This window comes from Brienomyrus brachyistius, chromosome 2, assembly GCF_023856365.1.
Source record: "Brienomyrus brachyistius isolate T26 chromosome 2, BBRACH_0.4, whole genome shotgun sequence".
Lineage (NCBI taxonomy): Eukaryota > Metazoa > Chordata > Actinopteri > Osteoglossiformes > Mormyridae > Brienomyrus > Brienomyrus brachyistius.
The window spans coordinates 49,440,950-49,447,189 of NC_064534.1; the positions used below are offsets into that span (position 1 = coordinate 49,440,950).

Here is a 6,240-nt window from a genome sequence, read left to right on the forward strand (position 1 = left end):
GACTGGATGGCAGACCATCCCTACTTATAATAGAATACCTGCTCTTTTCTTATTGCCCTCTGTTCATAGAGCCTTATTGAAAATATTGACATTCATCGTATTTTTGGAAATTAATAATCTGTACATCAGAAGTTAAGCCATTAAGCAAATATTAAAATATGTATAATTCTGAGGAACTTGAAAATTTTTCTGAAAAAATAATGATGAAATACAGTCTTAGTCTCCACCAAGGAACCATGTGCATGCGGAGTTTGCATGTTCTCCCCATGTTCTCCCCTCCATAAGCTTCAATTACTTCAAAAGACTGCTGCTGATGTACATCATATCACCCCTGTCCTGCAGCAGCTGCACTGAAGTGAATCGTCAATCTGGTGCTATTTTGGAGTCAAATTCAGCCCAGTACTAAACATTATAGACTATAATAATTTTTACATTGACTAATACACTCCACCTGTTTCACTATGAAGGGCCATCCTTTACATTTCCCTGGGTAACTTTTCTTTACCATATAATGGTAGCAGAGGTCCAGCTTTACTGCTGTAGATCTCCATCGAGACATGAAAACAGATGAAAACTTTACCTAGAAGAACCTAGAGGTTTCACATGAAATCTCTTTCATGTGAAATTGACCCCAGAGATAAGGTAAGGGTGTTTGTTAACCTCCATCCATCCATTTTCCAAACCGCTTATCCTACTGGATCACGGGGGGTCCAGAGCCTATCCTGGAAGCAATGGGCACGAGGCAGGGAACAACCCTGGATGGGGGGGTGGCAGCCCATCGCAGGGCACACTCACACACCATTCACTCACACACCATGTACACCTACGGGCAATTTAGTAACTCCAATTAGCCTCAGCAGGTTTTTGGACTGTGGGGGGAAACCGGAGTACCCGGAGGAAACCCCACGATGACATGGGGAGAACATGCAAACTCCACACCCATGTGACCCAGGCGGAGACTCGAACCCGTGAGGCAACAGTGCTAACCACTGCACCACCATGCCGCCCCCGTTTGTTAACCTGAAGTGTCACGCCCCCCTGATTATCTACGTGTGCTTCCCTGATTGTACCCAGCTGTACCCTGTTATTTGGTCTATTTCAGTCCATGTCTTACCTTAATGCCTTGTCCGTCATTGATGTTTGTCGATGTCAATACCTGTCCGAAGTGTCCTGGTCCCTATTTCAGAATAAATCCCCGTTTTTCCCCGACTTCGCCTGCTTGCCTGCTCCTTGCTCGCTCTCCTGCCTGAGCGATCACCCGTCTCACCGCCGAACGTGACAGAAGATGTTTATTTAATTTTTTTTTTAGAAAAATGTCAGGCCGAGAAAGAAAAATTTTACATTTGAAGAGGTCATAATTCTCCTTACGGAATAGAGAGAACATAAATTAACATTAGAGTCCAAATTCAATATTTTTATAACAAACATGACTCGTGGGAATTGTAGGAGGTGGGATTGAAAGTGCAGAGGCCCATTCCCTGCTCATCCCCACCTCCAGTATCGCAGTCACCTCCACACCCATGTCCAGATACCCCTGCATTTCCCATACCACTGCCTCTAATTCCATACCTCTAGCTCCATTCGGCTAGAACCTGAGCTGCAGGGTCGTCCCGGACCTTAGGGTGATTTAGCCAGTAAATTACCCCGTTTACGAGGTACTGATCCTCGGTCAGGGGAGGCGTCTTCTTTTGGAGTCTGGTCATTCTGTCACGACACGTACGGGGCACGGACCAGGGAAGCAGAAGCAGGACTTCAGGAATCGGGGAACACGGAGTTTAATTAAAAGGTAAAGACAGGCAAGGCAACAGAACAGGCTGAGTACAGCTGAGTCTGGGGGTGTGGGTAGAGAGGGGTCCTGTGCTCCTGATATACGGACTGCAGCTCAGGAGGTTGAGATGGTGGCTGAACCAGTAGTTGGGGGTAAGGAAGTAATAGTAACTAATGTGAAGAAACAGCTTCCAAGATCATCTGCTGGGATAGAAACCGAACAAACTAGTGTTGATGCTGGTGTAGTGGCAATCACTGAGGAGGAGTCTCTTTTTGTGGGTGGGGGGGTGTTAATTTTATAGCAGTAGTTGTCTGTCTTAAAGCTGGTAAGCGGAAGTTTAAAAGAACAAAATCTGCTGAGAGCAAGGAGACCATATGACTGGGATGCAGAGCAAGAAGCAGGATGACAATGAAGCAAGCTGCAGCATGGTAGATGATTCGGATTCGGATTTGCCAGATGCTAGGGGTAGACGCAGCCATTGTAGTGTATGCATGTTTGCCAAAACAAGGGCTTTTCTTCGACATACCAAGAATATGAAGGGGGCTGTGGTTCAGGAATATTTTCCTGATTGGCAGCTTTTCATTGGCACATCCAATCCATTATGAGGTCTGGAAGTGAGGGTCAGTTCACGGTTCAATACATTTACAGATTGAAGAAGTGCTGAGACTTACACTGGGCCTGCAGAACGAGAACGACTTCGAAACCTCTTAGCATCACTGGTTTTCTTACTCTGCATCCTGTATGTTTAGCACGGCCATAGACCACTTTCTCTAATGAGTACTTTTTGAGGTTAGCTATTTATATGTAAATGGAGCTCGAGGTGCTACTAATAGGGCTCCGATTTTTGATTTCTGCAGACAGAAAGGAATTGATATTTTGTTGGTGCAGAGACACATAGCGATAGAGCCATTGAGGATAATTGGGAATTGGCTAAGTGGGGTGGAAGAATTTTGTTTTAGTCACATGAGCTCCACCAGGGTTGGGGTGGCTGTTTTATTCGCGAGAATCTTTTTACCTACCTCTGTCGAAATAAAACACATAATTGAGGGGAAAATTTGAGCGATTTTGGGTCAATATTGTGAATGTTTATGGTCCAGTCATTGGGGCTGACGGAGTTGTTTTCTTTGACACTGTCAGCTTGATTTTATGACAATGTTCTTCTGAGGAGCATTTATTTATGGGTGGAGATTTTAACTGCACAGAAGATAACAATGTAGACCGGAATCATACTGAACCCCACGCTGCATCACAGCGTACAATACGTCAGCTATCTCAGGTTCAAAGTCTGAGCATACATTTTGAGAACTTTAAATCCGAATGTTCGGCAGGACTCATGGGCTCATGTGTCATGATTCGGGCTGAGATCGCTGGGTAAGCGGGCGAGAGCACAGGTAGGCTGGCAGGAAGGATCAGGCAGGAAGGCAAGAGTCGGGGAAACTTGGGGTTTATTCGCGGAACAGGGAGCAGGAAACATCAGACACTGACAACATCAATGACAGACCAAGGACTCAGGCAAGACATGGACTCAAATAGACAGGATAGATCAAAATAACAAGACACAGCTGGGTACGATCGGGGAAGTACACGTGGATAATCAGGGGGGCATGGCACATACGAGGATCGTACAAGCCGGGCATGACATCATGCACGTGACATCTTTTTATCGCTGGCAAGGCTTGATAAGCTTTATTGTTTTAGGCACCATGTTAGTGCCAGGGTGTACAATCATACCTGTTGGCTTGTCTAATCATAGCATGGTCATGTGTACAGTTTTTTATTGCTAATTTAAAACCAAAAAGTGTGTTTCAGCATTTTTATATTTTTTTGTTGTCTGATCTGGGTTTTAGAGAAGTTTTTTTAAGCTTTTGGGCTGCTTTTAAATTACAGAGGTACAGTTTTGGTTCTTTGCATGGTAGGATCGTGGAAAGTCGAAATTTAACAACTCTGTCAGCATTACACCTTCAGTGCCTCACGTCAAATCAATCATTCCATGAGGTAAATGGAGCTGGATATATTGGAAATGGAGCAATGTATTGTTGCTTCTAGTGACCAAGGTCATGCTGCTGAATTAAACTCAAAACGGACTTCCCTTGCAAACCTGCTGGGTGTCAGGGCACAGGACGTGCTGGTTCCTTTGCGCTTCCAGAGATTGATGCAGACGGAGGCCCTTTCTAGTTTCTTTTTTGGTCTGGAAAGTACAGCTGATTCACACTCTGAGGTCAGAGGAGGGGAGGGAGTTGACCGACCCAGGCGACATAAGATGTCGGGCGGTTCAGTTCTACACCCAACTCTACTGCAGTGAGTTTGAGTTCCATGGTAACCTGGCCCTGGGTTTCTATGCAGGTCTCCCAAAGGTCCCTGAGTGGTTGACGGGAGAGCTGGAAAGGTCGCTGGCCATGCAGGAGCTCCATGCAGCCTTACTGAGCATGCATGGTGGCACTCCACCTGGTCTTGATGGCCTGCCAGTGAAGTTTTATTAAGAGTTTTGAACAGAGTTGGGTGATGATTTTCTGGCAGTTTTAAATGAAAGTTTGGCTGATGGCTGTCTACCTTTGAGTTGAGAAAGGCCTGTTCTTACCCTGCTGCCAAAAAAGGGGGATCTGCTGGATATCAAGAACTGGAGACCGGTGAGTCTCCTATGCACTGACCTGAAGGTGTTGTCCAAGGCCCTGGTTATCAGACTGAGAGACGTGATGGGGCATCTCATTCATGTTGACCAGACTTACTGTGTTCCTGGCAGGTCCATTACGAGCAATGTCTGTTTGATAAGAGATGTTGTAGAAGTTTCTAACAGCCTAGGCTTGGACCATGATCTTATCTCCTTAGATCAAGAAAAGGCACCTGATCACGTTGAACATGCTTTTTTATGGGACACTCTTTAAAGCCTTTGGATTTGGCCCTGGTTTCATTGGTATGATTCCGGTTTTATGTCAAGATATTGAGTGTGTATTGAAAGTTAATGGTGGTTTGTGCGCTCCATTAAAGGTTGGTCGGGCGATCTGAAATGTTGTACTCCCTCACCATTGAACCGCTGCTGCATAGGATTCGCTCCAAAATTGTCGGTGAATGTCTAGTCCAAAATAATGCTCATTACTGTGTATCAGTGTATGCTGATGATGTTATGATCTTGGTGCATGGCCAAACTCACCTAGTGAGTGCTGTTTTAGACTATGGTCGTTTATCTGCCGTGAAGGTGAATTGGGGTAACAGCAAAGCCCTAGCAGTAGGTTCATGGGCAAGGGGCTTGCCCAGCCTGCCAAAAGGACTGAGCTGGAAGCGGGGGGGGGGGGGGGTTTAAACATTTGGCAGTTTATCTTGTGGAGGGAGGCAGCCTATGTCCTCCTGTGCCGGGTCGATGGTCTGGGACTGGGGACTGCACTTTTCTTAATGGACTGCAGGAGGCTGCGCTTGGCTGGGCGTCCTATTTTTTACAGGGGGTTGTTCAAATTCTGGTGCCTCTGCAAAAGCATTTTTGCTATAATGAGTATTCATTCAGTCAAAGGGTAAGAAAAAGGAGGACGATGACATCAAATTACAGATGACATCTGAGAAACAGTTATTGACCATGTGCTTGTTCATGACATGACAATGAAAGAAGCCAGTCTCTCACTACTACAACCATAACTAAGATCTCCTTTTAACACCAATATGAAAAAACACGCATGGTTCACATACAGTAAGGCTATCAAACATTTTTCTTATATATGACAACACATGATTTTTAAAAAGTTCACACAAGCCTTGCTCAAGGACCCACAGACATGCAAAGCCGGGCTTGAACCAGCAAACTTCTGATCACAGACACAGAGGATTAACCTCTGGTAGGAAACATACAGTGTCACGCCCGGCTCGTCCGCTCCTCATGTGTGCCACGCCCCCTGATTACCCACGTGTGCTTTCCCGATCGTACCCAGCGGTGTCTAGTTACTTTGATCAGTCCTGTGTATTTAAGTCCTAGTCTTGCTTCTCTCCCCTGTCGGTCATTGTGTGGTGTTTGATGTTTGATGGTCGACTGCGTCAGATGTTTCCCAGTCTGCGTTACACCATTAAATCCCCGTTTTTCCCCGAATTCTGCCTGCCTTGCCTGTGTCCTGCCCGCACGTCGCAACCAGCACTATCTGGTCGTGACATACAGTATGTTAATAGCTTGTTGATTCTCCAAAAAAACATTTGTATCACTTTTATATTATTCTATATAAAAGACATATTTGATGCCTCCACGTTTAGTTGGTTTAATTAGACAATTTATGTAATATTCTCAGAACACAAACTGAATGCGTCAACTGTAAAAAGATGTTTCCTTTTCAAAGTACTTATTCTAGTTGTGTGGAACCACTGCCCATGATTCAATATGAGTTCAGTCAAAGAATCACACATAAAAAGTAATACTGACAAAACATTCACATAATCATTGTACATGTTTGACAAAACATGAATATAATAAGTATTCTTATGAATAAAGGACATATATG

At 44.8% G+C, this 6,240-nt stretch overlaps 1 protein-coding gene across 1 annotated transcript in view; it reads right to left on the bottom strand.

The window, feature by feature from the left end:
- The window catches only part of LOC125723210 (chemerin-like receptor 1), an 89,993-nt gene that overhangs the window by 82,811 nt on the left and 942 nt on the right, over positions 1 to 6,240 (bottom strand). The gene's annotated exons all lie outside the window — the stretch shown is intronic.